Below are 19,869 nucleotides of genomic sequence, written 5' to 3' on the forward strand. Positions count from 1 at the left end.
ACTGCGTCTGTCTCTCTCTCTCTCTGCGTCTGCCTCTCTCGGTCTCTGTCTGTCTGTCTTTCTCTGTCCATCTCTATCCCTGACTCTCTCCCTCACTTTCCCTGACTTAGATTTATATCTATCGCACCTTGCACAACCTCAGGATATCCCCATGTGCTTTACAGAGTCAATGAAGTACCAAGTGTCACTGTTACAATGTAAGAAACGCAGCAGCCAATTTGGGCACAGCAAGCTCCCTCAAACAGCAATGTGATAATGACCAGATAATCTGTTTGGTTTTAGTGATATTAATTTGAGGGATAAATATTGACCAGGACACCGGGGATAACTCCCCTGCTCTTCTTTGAAATAGTGCCGTGGGATATTTTACATCCACCTGAGAGGGCAGACGGGGCCTCGGTTTAACGTCTCATCCTAAAGATGGCACCTCCGACAGTGCAACGCTCCCTCAGCACTGCACTGGGATTGTCAGCCTAGATTTTTGTGCTCAAGTCCCTCAGAGGCAAGCGTGTAACCACTGAGCTGACATGGGATGCCTTACCAGTAGAGGAAGCCGTGTCTGTAACAACTTTTAAAAGGGAAAGTGGATAAATTTTTGAAAAATTAAATTTGCAGGCAGGGGAATGGGAGTGAGTGGCGAGTTTTTTAGCGGCAACATGGGTTCGATGGGCTGAATCCTTCTGTGTAGTAAAGCTCTATGATTCTACGCTATGACTCGATGGGGTTAACCTCACTGTAGTTAACAGGAAAGTTTTTTAAGGTGACTAATGTATTTGCTTCATGCGTTCTTTGCTTAAGAATTCATAGCAGCACATTGCTATTAGGAATTAGTTTGGTTATTAACAAAGGTTGAACAATCACACAACACATTACAGTTCATTCACCAGGCTCACAACTGCATACCTCATCGTGGATGACCTCGACCCAACGGGCTGGGGTTTTATTGAGTTTTGTGAACATCACGTGACTGGCTAAGCAACTCACAACTCAACAGCTCTACAACTATTTTAACATAGAACATTCAATCAAGTGCCCCCTTTTGGCAAGAGCACTGGAACCCACAAATTTCCAAATAAAATTTTAACGATGAATTAAATCAAATTAAAATTTGGTTGCCGGGGTGATGATGCACTCCAGTCCCTTGATAGCGCTACACCTATTTTTGTAAACCATATAATCAAGTGCCCCATTATTAAAGGGACACTAGAACTGACAAATTAACAAATGAAGCTTTGGAATATTAAACCAAGCAAATAAAAATTTGGTTGTCGGGGGTGATGATGCACTGCAGTCCCTCCGGTGCCCATCTTTTGTGGAAGGCCGCAAGCGTACCGGTGGACACGGCGTGCTCCATTTCCAGGGACACCCTGGCTCAGCTGTAACCATGGAAGAGAGGCAGGCAGTCGGGCTGAACGACCGCCCGTGGCCTGGACCAGCTGATGGCCCCCTTGGCCGTGCCCAGGAGCAGTCCTATGAGGAGGCCTTCCAACCTACCCACTCCCCTCCACACAGGGTGCCCAAAGATCAGGAGTGTGGGACTGAAGTGCAACCAGAAATTAAGAAGCAGCCCCTTCAAATAATGGAACAGGGGCTGCAACCTCGCACGTTCCATGGAACACGGACTCTTCCAGACCGCAGAAATTGCAGGCAGCTTGGGAGCCCGTGAACTAACTTAAAAACTTAATGCACGGGACTATACAGGCCAAGTCCCCCAATAAATAGAGGGAGGACTCCCGCGTAGAGTGCACTCCATTGGGGATCCCCCGTCTCCTCCAGACGGCAAGATGGTGCGCCATGGCGTATCTGGACAGCAGACGAGGATGGCAAGGTGGAGAGTGTCAACAGCTCTACCACTATTTAAGCAAACCTGTGAGCATACTCGCAGGTGCACACGTTATAGGGAGTACCTGCAATCAGCCCAGTGACTCCTTGTATCCTGCAACAGCAAGCCAGCTTGTGCTGAAGTGAACTTTGCTCTGGTCTGTTGTCAAGACTGAAATGTGGTTTTGAATTGCTGTCATTTCAGAATGATTGCCGGATCCGTGCAAATGCCACCGGCTTTGGACTCCGAGGCGTATAGAATATCAAACCGTCAGCACTGTGAAGATTTCAAGACTTGTTAATATTCAGCTATAAATTTTCTTTCTACAACAAAAGAATGAAGGTGGATAAAAGGGCTTTTATTTCTGAAGCATGTTCAGCCAAAAAAGCCTCGAATGTTTGGCTCATAACTTGACATGGAGCTCTACCGAGGGAAGAGGCTGTCTCATTCCTAGAAATTGTTTTCTTCTCCTTCTTAGGCAGTCCCTCGGAGTCGAGGATGAATTGCTTCCACACTAACATGAGCTCAAAGGTGACGGATGAGACCAATGTGGGAGCTATACTCTTGGTCATGGGTGGGGCAGACGGTGGTTGGAGGGACGGGTGGGTGGGGGGCTTGGTTTGTCGTGCGTTCCTTCCGCTGTTTGTGCTTGGCTTCCACGTGCTCCCGGCGAAGGGACTCAAGGTGTTCGGCACCTTCCCGGATGCTTTTCGTCCACTTTGGGCAGTCTTGGGGCAGGGATTCCCAAGAGTCGGTGGGGGATGTTACATTTTTTCAAGGAGGCTTTGCGGGCGTTCCTTGAAGCGTTTCCTCTGTCCTCCTGGGACTCGCTTGCCGTGTCGCAGCTTGGGAGTACAGCGCTTGCTTCGGGAGTCTAGCATCGGGCATGCGGACAATGTGGCCCGCCCACCGGAGCTGGTCGTGCGTGGTCAATGCCTCGATGCTGGGGATGTTGGCCTGAGATAGAACAGTTTTAAGTGTATAGGAACGGGTGTAGGCCATTAAGGTGCCGTATAAGTGTAAGTTGTTGTTAGTTATGGTCTGCGGGGTCAGCCTTTGGCTGCGTCGTTCACCGGGTCCCCGATTCGCCATTGACCGCGTCACGCTCTAGACGGATCAGCGCTCCAGAAAATTACAGCGTAATTATCAATTGACATGAACGGGGAGCTGGAAAGTTCAAATATTGACTGTCCCACCAAAGGCGCTGTTTCAGCAAATTCAGGCCCGTGATTGTGGTGCTCAAATAAGCAATGTGCGACGCATGCTAAACTTAATGTATAATAAATACATGTTCCTGTAATGTATGCACCTGTGAGGGTGCTCACAGGTTTGTAGAACTGTTGTGAAGGGGCTGCTCCTCAATTTCTGGCTGCACTTCAGTCCCACGCTCCTGATCTTTGGGCACCCTTTGCGGAGGGGAGCGGGTAGGTCCGAGGGCCTCCTCGTAGGACTGCTCCTGGGCACGGCCAAGGGGGCCATCAGCCGGTCCAGGCAGCGGGCGGTCGAGGGGGTCGTTCAGCCTGACTGCCTGCCTCTCTTCCGTGCTTACATCCGAGCCAGGGTGTCCCTGGAGATGGAGCACGCGGTGTCCACCGGTACGCTCGCGGCCTTCTGCGAGAGGTGGGCGCCGAAGGGACTGGAGTGCATCATCACCCCCGGCAACCAAATATGAACTTGATTTGACACAGTTGCATTATTCATTTGTGGGTTTTGGTCCCCTTACAAAAGGGGGCATTTGATTTAATCTTATACAAAAATGTTTGTAGAGCTGTTGAGTGGTGAGTGGCTTTGCCAGTCACGTGATGTTCACAAGACTCAATAAAACCCCGGCCAGTTGGGTCGGGGGATCCATGATCAGGCAGGTGGTTGTGAGCCTGGTGGATGAACTGGTAATGTGTAGTGTGATTGTTAAACCTTTGCTAATAAACCAACTCATTCTTAATAGCAATGTGTTGCTGTGAATTCTTAAGCAAAGAACCCATGAAGCAAATACATTACAACTGTCACAAGATCGTAGGCCCTTGAGCCTACAACGCTTGTAATAATGTGATTGAAAATGGCAAATTGTCTCATGAACAGGGTTCTACTCAACAATGTGTGGATAATCAATTCTAAAATATTGAGTGTATTCCACTTTAATAAGGAACCACACTCCATATGTAGCACTGAGCTCTGTAATGGTCCCAAAGGATCATTTACTGTAATGTTTTATCGCAGCTTGCAATGAAGCGGTCATTTGATTGCTTCCCAACCCCCTCCCCAAAGTATTGACGGTACGTTAAAGTATTTGAATTGAGGGCCAATTTTAAAATAAGAACAGAAATGCTGGAAGCGCTCAGCGGGTCGGGCAGCATCTGCGGAGAGAGAAACAGGGTCAGCGATTCAGGTCGATGACCCTTCGTCAAAACTGGAGAAAGTTAGAGCTGTGACAGGTTTTCAAGCAAGTGCAGAGGAAAGGGGGGAGGGGAGGAGAGGAAGGACCAAAAGGGAACCACTGTGATAGGGCGGAAGGCAAGAGCGATTCAGTGACAAAAGGGAATGAAGGTGCGAGGCGAAAGGAGATGATGGTCGCCAACTCTGGTTCGGTGTATTCCAAGAGGTTTTATCACATGACCTCCCACCGCGAATGGCCCCACCCCCAAAATCAGAGAATCCTAAAAATTTACAGCACGGAAGGAGGCCATTTCGGCCCAGCGTGTCCGCGCCGGCCGACCAAGAGCTACCCAGCCTAATCCCACTTTCCTGCTCTAGGTCCGTAGCCCTGTAGGTTATGGCACTTCAAGTGCACATCCAGGTACTTGTTAAATGTGTGAGGGTTTCTGCCTCTACCACCCTTTCAGGCAGTGAGTTCCAGACCCCTATCAAGACATTTCCCTCAAATCCCCTCCAAACCTGCCCCCAATTACTTTAAATCTATGCCCCCTGGTTGTTGACCCCTCTGCTAAAGGAAATAGGTTCTTCCTAGCCACTCTATCTGGGCCCCTCATAATTTTATTACCTCAATCAGGTCTTCCCTCAGCCTCCTCTGTTCCAAAGAAACCAACCCCAGCCTATCCAATCATTCCTCATAGCTAAAATTCTCCAGTCTAGGCAACATCCTCGTAAATCTCCTCTGTACCCTCTCTCGTGCGATCACATCTTTCCTATAATGTGGTGACCAGAACTGCACGCAGTACTCCAGCTGTGGCTTAACTCGTGTTTTATACGTAGGGAGCTTAGAGCTAAGATTTGACCCCTTCGGAAACCTCAATTATTAAAAATGGCCGGAACTCTTTCATTTACTCATTCCATCATATACAACCTCAATTTTAATCGACGGGAAACACTATCTCAAGACATGTCACGCTATAGAGGCAGACACTTTGCTCTAGTGTTGTGGCTGCATGTGTTTGCACTTAGTGTGGCAGCTCACTGCTGTTAGCCAATTTAACAGCCGTTAAAGAGTGTCCTCATACACAGGTTGGTATGAAAATCTATGGGACACCCTGTCCCCATCCATACCACGCTCCTGTGTACAGGCAACTCTCCATTATCCGTACACGGATCCAACGGGAAACCGTTGTAATGGCATTTAAAATTCTGTGCTCACTTCTATTTGCTCATTCTCTCTCTCTCTCACACTCGCTCATTCTCTCCCTCTCACTCTCACTCGCACATTCTCTCGCACATTCTCTCTCTCACACTCGCACATTCTCTCCCTCTCTCTCACACTCGCACATTCTCTCTCTCATTCTCTCTCTCACACTCGCACATTCTCTCTCTCATTCTCTCTCTCACACTCGCACATTCTCTCTCTCATTCTCTCTCTCACACTCGCACATTCTCTCTCTCACACTCGCAGATTCTCTCTCATTCTCTCTCTCACATTCTCTCTCTCACACATTCTCTCTCACACTCACACGTTCTCTCTCTCACACTCTCTCTCTCTCTCACTCACTGTAAAAATGCCCCTCCTCTGCCCTCGCTTTGCTGTGTGTGTGCGTGTGTGTGTGCGCTGCTGCAGCCGCTGTCTCTCGCGGCCGCCGCTGACGTTGGGAACGGGGGCAGAGCCGGCACTGGGTTCCAGCCACAGAACCTGAACATGCATGCTGGTAATATCCGCCTTTTGTTACTGTTTGTAGTCCTTACTACACAGTATAAATGCACACGAGGCCCATGCTTGAGAGAAGGTCAGTCTGTGACCTGTCCTTTATTCCTTAGCACTCAAGTGATGAAGGTGGGTGGAGCTTCCCCTTTTATACCTGAAGGTCCAGGTTAGGAGTGTCTTCCACCTAGTGGCCATTGTTCTCACGGTGTACAACTTAGGTCAGTTTATACATGGGTCACAATGCTGGTTGAATACATGACATCACCTCCCCCCCCCAAAGTCTTATTGGGATCACAGGTTAAGTCTCTCTGGTGGTTTACGCTTCCTTGTAGAGCACCTGAGTCGGGGCTCCGGTTGTTGGGCGCTGGCCTGAGTGTCTGCTGTTTGCGGTGCCTCAGGCCTGTCCGGACTGCCCACAGTGACTGGGCTCTCCTCCCTTTGGTTCTGGTGTTCGGTCACCTGTGATGGAGTGAACTCTATATCTTCTATGGGGTTGCTGAACCTCCTTTTTGTTTGATCCACATGTTTGCGGCAGATTTGTCCATTGGTAAGTTTAACTACCAGAATCCTATTTCCCTCTTTGGCAACCACAGCGCCTGCGAGCCATTTGGGCCCTGCAGCGTAGTTGAGGACAAAAACAGGATCATTTACATCAACACATCGCGCCCTCGCATTCCTGTCATGGTAGTCATATTGTGACTGGCGCCTGCTCTCTGGGTTTTGAGCGTCCTTTTCATTAGTAGCTCTGCGAGTGGAACCCCTGTGAGCGAGTGTGGTCGGGATCTATAGGCCAACAGGAGGCGTGATAAGCGGGTTTGTAGGGAACCCCCTTGGATTCTGAGCATCCCCTGTTTGATTATCTGCACTGCACGTTCTGCCTGGCCGTTTGAGGCCGGCTTGAACAGTGCCGTTCTAACATGGTTAATTCCATTGCCTGCCATGAAGTCCTGGAATTCAGTGCTTGTGAAGCACGGGCCATTGTCATTGACCAAGATGTCCGGTAGACCGTGGGTGGCGAACATTGCCCGTAGACTTTCTACCGTGGCAGAGGATTGCTTGAATTTAAAATGTCACACTCGATCCATTTGGAGCAGGCATCTACTACAACGAAAAACATTTTCCCCATGAAAGGTCCTGCGTAGACAGGGCCATGGCCAGGGGCTAAGGGGGGCTTCCTTGGGCGCATTGCCCAGCTGGGCACACGTGTTGCACCTGCGAACACAACGTTCCAGATCTGCGTCTATCCCTGGCCACCAAACGTGTGACCTGGCAATTGCCTTCATCGTGACAATGCCCGGGTGCCCATTGTGGAGTTCTCTGATGAACACCTCTCTTCCCATCTGGGGCATGACTACGCGGTTTCCCCACAGTAGGCAATCGGCCTGAATCGAGAGTTCATCCTTGCGCCTGTGAAATGGTTTAAATTTCTCAGGGCATGCCCTGTACGTGGCTGCCCAGTCCCCATTCAGGACACATTTCTTGACTAGAGACAATAGCGGGTCTCTATTTGTCCAGACTTTAATCTGACGGGCTGTCACAGGTGAGCCTTCGTTTCCGAAAGCTTCAACAGCCATGACCATCTCAGCAGCATGCTCGGTAGCCCCCTCAATGGTGGCTAGTGGGAGCCTGCTGAGTGCATCGGCGCAGTTTTTGGTGCCCGGTCTGTGCCGAATTGTGTAGTCATAGGCGGCTAATGTGAGTGCCCACCTCTGTATGCGGGCCGATGCGTTTGCATTTATGGCCTTGTTGTTGATCAAAAGGGACGTTAGGGGTTTGTGATCTGTCTCCAGCTCAAATTTCCTGCCAAACACGTACTGGTGCATTTTCTTTACTGCAAATACACATGTGAGTGCCTCCTTTTCTACCATCCCGTAGCCCCTTTCTGCCTGGGACAGACTTCTGGAGGCATAAGCTACCGGCTGTAACTGACCCTTGGCATTGACATGCTGCAACACACACCCGACACCATAGGACGACGCATCGCACGTTAACACAAGTTTCTTACATGGGTCATATAGCGTTAACAGATTGTTGGAACATAACAAATTGCGTGCTCTATTAAAAGCCCTTTCCTGGCTGTCCCCCCAGACCCATTCGCGACCTTTGCGTAGGAGCACGTGTAGCGGATCTAGCAGCGTGCTCAATTTGGGAAGAAAGTTACCAAAATAGTTCAGGAGCCCCAGGAACGAACGCAGCTCCGTCGTGTTACGGGGTCTGGGTGCTCTCTGGATCGCTTCCGTCTTGGACGCAGTAGGGCTGATCCCGTCTGCTGCTACCCTCATCCCCAGGAATTCTACCTCTGGAGCTAGGAAGACGCACTTCGCCTTTTTCAGTCGCAGACCTACCCGGTCCAGTCTGCGTAGCACCTCCTCCAGGTTGTGGAGGTGTTCTTCAGTATCGTAACCCGTAATGAGGATGTCGTCCTGAAAAACCACCGTCCCTGGAATCGACTTGAGGAGGCTTTCCATATTTCGTTGGAAGATCGCGGTGGCCGAGCGAATCCCGAACGGACATCTGTTGTACTCAAACAACCCCTTGTGTGTCGTGATGGTGGTCAGCTTCTTCGGCTCACTCGCCAGCTCCTGGGTCATGTAAGCTGAGGTCAGGTCCAATTTTGAAAAAAGTTTGTCACCGGATAGCGTCGCAAAGAGGTCCTCTGCTCTCGGTAGCGGGTACTGGTCTTGGAGTGACACCTGATTGATGGTGGCCTTGTAATCGCCGCATATCCTGACCGACCCATCCGCCTTGAGCACCGGCACAATCGGGCTCGCCCAGTCACTGAATTCGACTGGCGAGATGATGCCTTCCCTCAACAGGCGGTCCAATTCGCCTTCTATCTTTTCCCGCATCATGTACGGCACCGCTCTGGCCTTGTGGTGTACTGGCCTGGCGTCCGGGTTTATGTGAATCACTACCTTGGGCCCCATGAAAGTGCCAATGCCGGGTTGAAATAATGAGTCAAATTTGTCCAGGATCTGTGAGCATGATATTCGCTCCACAGAGGAAATTGCATTGACATCGCTCCATTTCCAGTTCATGACAGCAAGCCAACTCCTCCCCAGTAGTGCGGGACCGTCCCCTGGGACAATCCAGAGTGGCAACCTGTTCTCCGAATCTTTGTGGGTCACGACTACCGTGGCGCTGCCTAGCACCGGAATGATCTGCCTTGTGTAAGTCCGTAGCTGTGCGTCAATCGGCGATAATTTTGGCCTCCTGGCTTTGGATGCCCACAACTATTCGAACTGTTTGATACCCATCAGGGACTGGCTGGCACCCGTGTCTAACTCCATTGATACTGGGATGCCATTGAGGAGCACTTTCATCATTATTGGTGGCGTCCTGGTGTATGAACTGTATACGTGCTCCACATGAACTCGCTGAACTTCAGCTTCCAGCGATTTCCCCCAGTGTCCATTTCTGCAATTTCTGCAGGTATTTTGCTCATTTCTGCAAACTCCGGCTGAGTGTGTGCCTCCACGCCTCCAGCATGAGTTGCGGTTTGAAACAAAAGGTCCCTTGCCAGTCGATCGTCCCTGACTGCCCCTGTTATTGTCCTTGAGTGCACCATTAACAGGTGTTGATGGCCCCATTACTGGCCGCATTGTCCCTTGCAATGGCGTGAATCGCTGTTCAGCTTGCCATTGTCTCTGTCGAACTCCCCCTCTGGGTTCGACTACATGTTGGGGCATGCCCGACTGCCCTTGTCTGCCTGGAGAACTGTGTGCTGCTTTAACAATGTTGAATCTCTGTCCCAACCATTCCTTAACACAGTACCTCTCGTCTGTTCTGCTAGTGGCTATGCTTACGTGGTTTAAATCCCAGTTTCTTGTCGCCATTGATACGTCCTTACTATACAGTATAAATGCACACGAGGCCCATGATTGAGAGAAGGTCAGTCTGTGACCTGTCCTTTATTCCATAGCACTCCAGAGATGAAGGTGGGTGGAGCTTCCCCTTTTATATCTGAAGGTCCAGGTTAGGAATGTCTCCCACCTAGTGGTCAGTGTTCTCACGGTGTACAACTTAGATCAGTTTATACATGGGTTACAATGCTGGTTGAATACATGACAGTATTGATTCATTAAAGTTTTAACTTTAAAATGTAGACTCACCCTAACGGAAAAATGGTTTACCCGGCATAGCCCAATCCCCGAGTGACCCGGATAATCGAGAGTTGCCTGTATTTATCTTTCAAATCCCATTTTGCCAACTCAGTTCCACTTGACCTCTTTGTTTCACCTTAAGGATGAGCAGGTAGTCTTACTATTCCCAAACTGATGCTCTAGTGTGGGTTGAGTTCTCGATGACCTTCCCTCCTGCGCTCCCTGGGAGAGGATGTGTAAGTGGCTCTCTCCAACACAGCCTGACACTTGCCCAGCTTTCCCATTGCATATTGTCACGTTAACAGATGGCTATACACACTCGTTCTCAGAAACCAGATGACCTTACTTCTCAACACTTTCAACATCCAGAAATGAAATTACCCAATTGTGAAAGAAGTTGCAAACTACGTTGCCCAGCTGTGGCTCAGTGGGTAGCATACCCTCTGCCTCTGAGTCAGAAGGTTGTGGGTTCAAGTCCCACTCCAGACACTTGAGCACATTAATCTAGGCTGACACTCCCAGTGCTGTGAAGGAGGAGAGAGGCGGAGAGGTTTTAGGGAGGGGGATCACAGAGTTTAGGGCCTAGGCAACAGAAGGCATGGCTGCCAATGGCGGAGCGATTATAATCAGGGATGCTCAAGAGGCCAGAATTAGAGGAGTGCAGACATCTCGGAGGATTTGTGGGTGTTCTGTATCTGGACTTGTAAATACTCTGTACAGCCACCAGAGGGCTCATTCCCGGGAGTTCCAAGGGATCTCATAATCCCTTGGGAGCACAGGTATTTAAGAGTGCTTCACAGGTTGGAGAGGCGCTCTGGAGACCTGCAATAAAAGACTAAGGTCACACTTTACTTTGAGCTCACAGTGTTCAGTCTGACTCTTGCTCCATACACTACAACCGGCAACGAGATACAGATAGCGAACCCAAAATGCAGAGAACAGTGGGCATCCTGGAGAAATTCTTGGAGGGAGATGATTGGGAAACTTTTGTGGAGCGACTCGACCAATACTTCGTGGCCAACAAGCTAGATGGGGAAGAGAGCGCTGCCAAACGAAGGATGATCCTCCTCACCGTCTGTGGGGCACCAACGTATGGCCTCATGAAGAATCTGCTCACTCCAGCAAAACCCACGGAGAAATCGTACGATGATTTGTGCACACTGGTCCGAGAGCATTTGAACCCGAAGGAAAGAGTTCTGATGATGAGGTACCAGTTCTACACCTACAAAAGGTCTGAAGGCCAGGAAGTGGCGAGTTATGTCGCCGAGCTAAGACGCCTTGCAGGACATTGCAAATTTGAAGCACATTTGGAGCACATGCTCAGAGACTTTTTCATACTTGGCATTGGCCACGAAACCATACTTCGCAAACTTTTGACAGTAGAGACCCCAACCTTGAGTAAGGCCATAGCGATAGTCCAGGCATTCATTGCCATCAGTGACAATACGAAGCAAATCTCTCAGCACACAAGTACAGCTACAAGTACTGTGAACAAAGTGATGTTGTTTACAAATCGTAACATACAGGGCAGGTCACACATACCTGCAACTACATGTCCGCAGATGTCTCAGAGTCCACCATCAAGGGTGATGAATACAAGGCCATTAACACCTTGTTGGCGCTGAGGGAGTGATCATCATTTCCATTCATGCCGATTCAAAGGATACATTTGCAAAGGCCTGTGGAACAATGAGACACCTCTAACGAGTGTGCAGGCAAGCTGCCAGGCCTGCTAAATCTGCAAACCACCACGTTGCAGAGGAGGACAGATCCATGGAGGATCACGACGAAAAAGAACCTCTGATAGAGGAGGCAGAGGTATATGGGGTGCATACATTCACCATGAATTGTCCCCCGATAATGCTGAATGTTGAACTAAATGAACTCCCGGTGTCAATGGAGCTGGACACGGGCTGCCATGGGCCCACCACGGGGGTGGAAATGGCGCAGCCCGCAGATCTAGCCATGGTTATGGAAGCATTTGAGAGTGAGCAATCACCCATCACTGCCTGGCAGATCAAAACTTGGACAAGCCAGGACCCCTTATTATCTCTAGTCAAAAGCTGTGCGCTTCACGGAAGTTGGTCCAGTGTCCCAGTGGAAATGCAGCAAGAGATAAAGCTGTTCCAGTGGTGCAAAGATGAAATATCTATACAGGCAGACTGCCTTCTGTGGGGCAATTGAGTAGTGGTCCCCAAGAAGGGCAGAGACACCTTCATCAATGACCTCCACAGTACCCACCCAGGCATCATAATGATGAAAGCGATAGCCAGATCCCACATGTGGTGGCCCGGCATCGATGACGACTTAGAGTCCTGCATTCACAGATGTAACACATGCTCGAAGTTAAGCAATGTACCCAGGGAGGCGCCACTAAGTTTATGGTCTTGGCCCTCCAAACCGTGGTCTAGGCTACACGTCGACTATGCACGCCTGTTCTTGGGTAAAATGTTCCTTGTGGTTGTAGTCGCGTACTCCAATGTGAGATAATGTTTTCCACACGTGGCTTACCCGATGTCCTGGTGAGTGACAACGGGCCATGTTTTACCAGTGCTGAGTTCAAAGAATTTATGACCCGCAACGGGATCAAACATGTCACACTTGCCCCATTTAAACCAGTGTTCAATGGTCAGGCAGAGAGAGCAGTGCAAACCATCAAGCAAGGCTTGAAGAGGGTAACTGAAGGCTCACTGCAGACTCGCCTATCCCAAGTCCTGCTTAGCTACTGCACGAGACCCCACTCACTCACTGGGATCCCACCTGCTGAACTGCTCATGAAAAGAGCACTTAAGACAAGGCTCTCATTAGTTCACCCTGATCTACATGAACAGGTAGAGAGCAGGCGGCTTCAACAAAGTGCATACCATGATAGCGCAAATGTGTCACGCGAGATTGAAATCAATGATCCTGTATTTGTATTAAATTATGGGCAAGGTCCCAAGTGGCTTCCCGACACTGTCATGGCCAAAGCGGGGAGCAGGGTGTTTCGGGTCAAACTTTCAAATGGACTCATTCACAGGAAACACTTGGACCAAATCAAACTCAGATTCACGGACTACCCTGAGCAACCCACCTTGGACCCTACCTTTTTTGGTCCCCCAACACACACACCAGTGGCAACCGACACCACGGTTGATCATGAAGTAGAACCCATCATCCACAGCAGCCCAGCAGGGCCCAACACACCAGGCAGCCGAACAATGCCAGCTGCACAGCAGCCCAGCGAGGGCCCAACAAATGATTCAACAACACCAACCTTCACACCGAGACGATCAACCAGGGCAAGAAGGGCCCCAGATCGACTCATGTTGTAAATAGTTACACTATTGACTTTGGGGGGAAATGTTGTTATGTATCTGGACTTGTATATACTCTGTACAGCCACCAGAGGGCTCATTCCCCGGAGTCCCAAGGGATCTCATAATCCCTTGGGAGCACAGGTATTTAAGGAGGTTTCACAGGTTGGAGGGGCACTCTGGAGACCTGCAATAAAAAACTAAGGTCACACTTTACAATCATGTGGGAGCTTGCTGTGCACAAATTGACTGCCACGTTTCCCACATTACAACAGTGACTACATTTTAAAACTATTTCATTGGCTGTAAAGCGCTTTGAGACATCCGGGTGGTCATGAAAGGCGCTATAGAAATGCCAGTCTTTCTTCTTTTCTTATAAGCTCTAGGGGCTGAATTTACACCACATTTAAAAAAGTACTTGGATGTGCACTTGAAGTGCCGTAACCTGCAGGGTTATGAACTTAGAGCTGGAAAGTGGGACTAGGCTGGATAGCCTCTTGTCGGCCTGCACGGACACAATGGGCTGAAAATACAGCTCCTTCTGTGCTTTAAACTTTGACGATTCTATGAATGGCCCCCTCCTGTTCCGCTTTAGGATATGGGCAGCAAGATCTTACAAGGGAGGACAGGCGCATCAACGTTAGCGTCCTCGACCAGGCCAACATCCCCAGTATCGAAGCACTGACCACACTCGATCAGCTCCGTTGCGTAGGCCACATTGTTCGCATGCCAGACACAAGACTCCCAAAGCAAGTGCTCTACTCTGAACTCCTTCATGGCAAATGAGCCAAAGGTGGGAAGAGGAAATGTTTCAAGGACACCCTCAAAGCCTCCCTGATAAAGTGCAACATCCCCACCGACACCTGGGAGTCCCTGGCCCAAGACCGCCCTAAGTGAAGAAACTGCATCTCCGGGAGGGCGCTGAGCACCTCGAGCCTCGTCGCCGAGAGTGTGCAGAAACCAGGCGCAGACAGCGGAAGGGGCGTGTGGCAAACAAGTCCCACCCTCCCTTACCCTCAGCGACCATCTGTCTCACCTGTGACAGGGACTGTGGCTTTCGTATTCGACTGTTCAGCCACCTAAGCAGGAAAGGGGTACTGAGGTGAATGATCAGCCATGATCTTATTGAATGGTGGTGCAGACTCGAAGGGCCGAATGGCCTACTCCTGCACCTATTTTCTATGTTTCTATCTTTCTGTGTTTCTAAGGACTCATTTTAATAGTGGAAGCAAGTCTTCCTCGATTCCGAGGGACTGCCTATGATGATGATTTGGACGAGCTCAAATTGCTACTTTCGGTGGACTGCTGCCACTGAGTTTGCAACAGCAGAAATGATTGATGTGAAGAGTCCCTTTTCTTTTCCTGTGTGTGTGTGTGTGTGTATGTATCTGTCTCTGTGTGTGTCTGTCTGTGTGTGTGTCTTGGTGTGTATGTCTGTGTGTGTGTGCTTATCTGTCTGTGTCTGTCTGTCTGTGTGTTTCTGTGTGTGTCTGTCTATGTCTGTCTCTGTGTGTGTCTGTCTGTGTGTGTCTGTCTGTGTGTGTGTGTGTGTCTGTGTCGATCTGTCTCTGTGTGTGTGTGTGTGTGTGTCTGTCTGTGTGTGTCTGTATGTGTATGTGTGTGAGTGTGTCTATATGTCTATCTGTGTGTGTGTCTGTGTATGTGTGTGTGTGTTTATCTATCTGTGTGTGTGTGTGTGTCTGTGTATGTGTGTGTCTATCTGTCTATCTGTGTGTGTCTGTGTATGTGTGTGAGTGTGTCTACCTGTGTGTGTGTGTGTGTGTGTCTGTCTCTGTCTGTGTGTGTGTATCTGTCTGTGTGTCTGTGTGTGTGTTTCTGTCTGTCTATGTGTGTGTGTGTGTCTGTGTCTGTCTGTCTGTGTGTGTCTGTGTGTGTGTGTGTCCCTATCTATGTTTGTGTGTGTCTCTGTGAGTGTGTGTGTGTGTCTATCTGTGTGTGTGTGTGTGTGTGTGTGTGTATCTGTGTGTGTGTCTATCTGTATCTGTATCTCTGTCTCTCTCTCTCTCTCTCTCTCTGTGTGTCTGTCTGTGTGTGTCTGTGTGTGTGTTCATAAATTGGGGTGCGCGGCCCCTTTAAGAAATGTCAGGGATTACGTCACCCAGGGACCGCGGCCGGTGTGCGCAGGCGCGGGGAGCCAGCCCTTTAATCCTGGCTCGCTGGCCAGTTCCTATAGTCCGGGGCTGCGGGAATTTGCCCAGTTTGGTGTTGTTCGCGGGGCGGGGGTAAGGAGAGTGTGCAGTCTTCCTGGGAAAAGCATCAAGCCCTTGAGTTGCTCTGGGACCCCCTCCCCCCCAAAAAAAAAACCCTCAATCACTGCCTCTCTCTTCCTCCTCCTTCCCCCCCCCCCTTGAAATTCACCTTTGAAATTGTACCCTTGGTGTTAGTAACAGGAGTGAATGCATTTCATTCAGGACCACATCCTATACACAGCCATGCAAAGGTAAGAGGGAGCTGGGATAAACAAGGGTTCTTTCTCTATCTATATATATATAATGTGTGTGTGTGTGTGTGTGTATAGAAATATCATTAACGTGTTTTGCATTTAAAAATATATATCGCACTTTTAAAGCAGCATTTTCTTGAATTCCATTTTGCTTTTAACCCTCTCCATTGCAAATTAAGATTTGGGCAAAGCTGCAATTCACAGTGTAGATAATGTATTGCATTAAAATCCATTTTAAAAAGGGCTTCAACGTTTGGAGAGTTACCCATTGCAATAAATCTTGTAGCCTTTACTCGAAGATGTTTTTAAAAAAAAATATGTACGAACATTCCTTTTTTTTAAACTACAATGTTTGGCAAAACTTTTTGGTGTCCTGTGGGGCTTTATTCACTCTTTGTTGCACCCCTTTCAAAAAGCAGTTTAAATAGCATGCTCGTTCACTGTTTGAATTTTTCATTTTGCTTCTGTTTTCATTTTTAGATTGTTTCATTCAAATATTTCCATTGAAATAGTATCTCTTTAAATGGTTGCTTTTCTGTTCTCCTCCTGCCTTCCTTCCATAATTGTTTCAAAATGGAATGTTTTATAGATTTTTGGTTTGAGGGAAAGTAAGGTTGAGTGTGTCGGTCTTATTTTCTGTCTGGGCCTCGCTCATCCGCAGCCACGAGCCAGTGCTAGGCCTCTGTCACTGGTGCTTGTTTTTTTTGCCCTCAGTGTGTTTCTTTTCCCCCTCCCCTTGCTAGTACAGCAGAGATTGGGAGAGGGGGATTAATCCTAATTGTCCCCGAACCATTCTCATACTACCTCCTCCTCCTCCTCCTCTCCCTCCTGTTAGACCAGCTTTAGCACCACTTGTTTGACACAAACATTGTTTGGTCGCTCCAGCAGTGAGACTGAAATGGAGTTGTCACCCCATAAACCGCAAGAAGTGGTATACAAATAGCAGATGCCCTGGAGTGCTGCCAATGTCTCAATCTGGCTCTTGGGGGTTCGAACTTTAAAGCTTCCAGCTTGCTGTTTTAATATCTGAATGCTTCAATTAGATTACTGCTTTGTGACCCTTTGCGATTTGCAGTTTAGTTGACGTTGCTGTATTTTCATTATGTGGAGTTTTTAATTGCACTTTTGCTTGGCACTGGAGCTGGGTTCGTTCCTCCTCGTGCCCGAGTTTCACACTGGCTGCAACAGATTTAACATGGGGTTGAGGCTCATCCCAAGTTGGTTGACTGTAACCTCCTCCCGCTCTACAACCCGCCGAACACTCTGTTCCTGTGACTCTCGTGCATCCCCCTGCTCTGTTCACCTGACCGTTGGCAGCCGTGCCCTCATTCACCCACTCCCTCAAGCTCTCGAATTGCCCCTCTGCCACGCCTCCTTTTTTAAGACCCTTAAAATGTAACAGAAAAACATACGATGTAAGAGCAGGAGTTGGCCACTTGGCCCCTCGAGCCTGCTCCGCCATTCAATAAGATCATGGCTGATCTGATCCTGGCCTCAACTCCACTTCCCTGCCCACTCCCCATAATCCTTTATCGTTCAAAAATCTGTCTATCTCCACGTTAAATATATTCAATGACCCAGCCTCCACAGCTCTCTGGGGCAGAGAATTCCACAGATTTACAACCCTCTGAGAGAAGAAATTCCTCCATTTTTGTTTTAAATGGGTGACCCCTTATTCTGAAGCTATGCCCCCTGGGTAACCTTTTAATCACCCCTCCTGATAGCTCTTCCTTTGGTTCGGTGTTGATTTGTGTCTGATCACGCTTCTGTGAAGCACCTTGCGATGTGTTATGTTAAAGGCGTTTCATAAATGCAAGTTGTTGCTGTCTTTTGTCGTGCTTGTGTCGGTAAGCTTTCTAATGCAGTTCAACCACGTTCGTAGCCAAGAAGTGCATTATAGTGCAGATGGTATTCCGTTGAAAGGAATGTTTTCACTGCCTCTGTGGGCAATTAGTTGATTGCTGGATGATGCTGACGTGTTTGAGTTGGGAAGCTACCTCCTGCGGAAACTTGAGGATGTCGATCAGTGTCCTTTTGGCTCCAATGATGAGCACTATTATCCAACATTTGCGTTTCTATCTGTGCGCGCACTCCAGTGCAGCCCCGAGCGAGTTCTTCCATTGTTCGGGGCGTCATTCTTCGCACGAGACATCAAACCGAGGTCACCCCTAACTGTTCCGGTGGAATAGAATCATAGAAATTTACAGCACGGAAGGAGGCCATTTCGGCCCATCGTGTCCGTGCCGGTGGACCAAGAGATATCCAGCCTAACTCCACTTTCCAGCTCTTGGTCCGTAGCCCTGTAGGTTACAGCCCTTCAAGTGCACATCCAAGTACTTATTAAATGTGAGACTTTCTGCCTCTACCACCCTTTCAGGCAGTGAGTTCCAGACCCCCACCACCCTCTGGGTGAAAAGATTTCCCTCATATTTCCTCTAAACCTTCTACAAATTACTTTAAATCTATGGCCCCCTGGTAGTTGACCTCTCTGCCAAGGGAAACCAGTCCTTCCTATCCAGGCCCCTCATAATTGTGTACACCTCAATCCGGTCTCCCCTCAGCCGCCTCTATTCCAAAGAAAACAGACCCAGCATCTCCAATCTTTCCTCATAGCCAAAACTCTCCAGCCCAGGCAACATTCTTGTAAATCTCCTCTGCACCCTTTCCAGTGCAATCACATCTTTCCTGTGATGTGGTGACCAGAACTGCACGCAGTACTCCAGCTGCGGCCTAAACCAGTGTTCAAGCATAACCTCCTTGCTCTTGTATTCTATGCCTTGACTAATAAAGGCAAGTATTCCACATGCCACTTGGAAGTTAAAAGATCCAAAGGCACTTGTATGAAGAAAATTGAAATGAAAAGGGAGAATTGCTGGAAAACCCCTCAGTAGGTCAGGCAGCATCTGTGGAGGGAGAAACGAGAGCGAGCGATTCAGGCCGGTGACCTTTCGTCAGAACTATTCATCGACCAGAAATGTTCGTGTTCTCTCTCTCTCTCTCTCTCTCTCTCTCTCTCTCTCTCTCTCTCTCTCTCTCTCTCTCTCTCTCTCTCTCTCTCTCTCTCTCTCTCTCTCTCTCTCTCTCTCTCTCTACATGGACGTTGCTTTGTAAGGAAAGTGAGATCTCCAGGTGGCCCGGCCAAGCGCAAGTTCGCAGGCGATCCATCTCGAGGCTGTTGCAGGATCTTGACGAATGCAAAGTGTTCACCCACGTAGCAACAGCCAGCAATTGAGTAGATTGGGCTAAGCCTGTCTGGAGTTTAGAAGAATGAGAGGTGATCTCATTGAAACGTTTAAGATTCTGCAGGGTATTGGTAGGGTAGAAGCTGAGAAGTTTTGTTTGCCCGGTCTGGAGAGTCTAGCACTAGTGGGGAACAATCTCAGGTTAAGGGATCAGCCATTTAGGACTGAGATGAGGAATTTCTTCACTCGGAGAGTTGTGAACCTTTGGAATTCTCTGCCCCAGAGGACTGTGGATGCTGAATAGCTATATTCAAGGCTGAGATCAATAGATATTTTGACTCTCTGGATATGGGGATCGGGCAGGAAAGTGGAGTTGAGGTAGAAGACCAGCCATGATCCTGAATGGTGGAGCAGGCTTGAGGGGCCGAATGGCCGACTCCTGCTCCCAATTCTTGTGCAGGTTGCAAGACAATCGAGGTGGAATAAATGCAAGTCCATTTTTTTGGGGGGGTTTCATAAATCCTTGTGTGCGCGCACCTCGTGATTTACAAAAAAAAACTCCTCGCACCTGATACGCACTTGGGTGGTGGGCTTGTGATCGACTGGCTGTCTTTTAAACCAGCTGCCAGAGCTGTTCTGTGAACGGCCTGTTTACCAATCCCTGCACCCTTTCCATCGGCCAGTTATTATTGGTCAGTGCGTGACCTGTGTCACGAGCAAGCTGACTCAGACAACGAGGATGATTCGGCTTAATTGGAACCAATTTGCTTTCCGAAGTATCTCGCTAAACACTAATTGTTTATTGTTGCAATGCCCAGGTGTGCGTGTGGCCTTCCCTTGAGCGTTTAAAGCTACAGCCTATTCTAGCTAAGTGGTGCCATTTTATTCGATTTAATATTGGGGAATGTTTGGGAG

At 48.9% G+C, this 19,869-nt stretch overlaps 1 protein-coding gene across 4 annotated transcripts in view; it reads left to right on the forward strand.

The window, feature by feature from the left end:
* Positions 1-15,481: 15,481 nt before the first annotated feature.
* Positions 15,482-19,869, forward strand: part of LOC139230511 (transmembrane protein 184B) — a 70,991-nt gene continuing 66,603 nt past the window's right edge. For all 4 annotated transcript variants that reach the window (XM_070862337.1, XM_070862338.1, XM_070862340.1 and 1 more), the window contains exon 1: positions 15,482-15,769. The gene's annotated coding sequence lies outside the window, so the exon portion shown is untranslated. The remainder of the gene's footprint in view (positions 15,770-19,869) is intronic.

Source organism: Pristiophorus japonicus, chromosome 19, assembly GCF_044704955.1.
Source record: "Pristiophorus japonicus isolate sPriJap1 chromosome 19, sPriJap1.hap1, whole genome shotgun sequence".
NCBI lineage: Eukaryota > Metazoa > Chordata > Chondrichthyes > Pristiophoridae > Pristiophorus > Pristiophorus japonicus.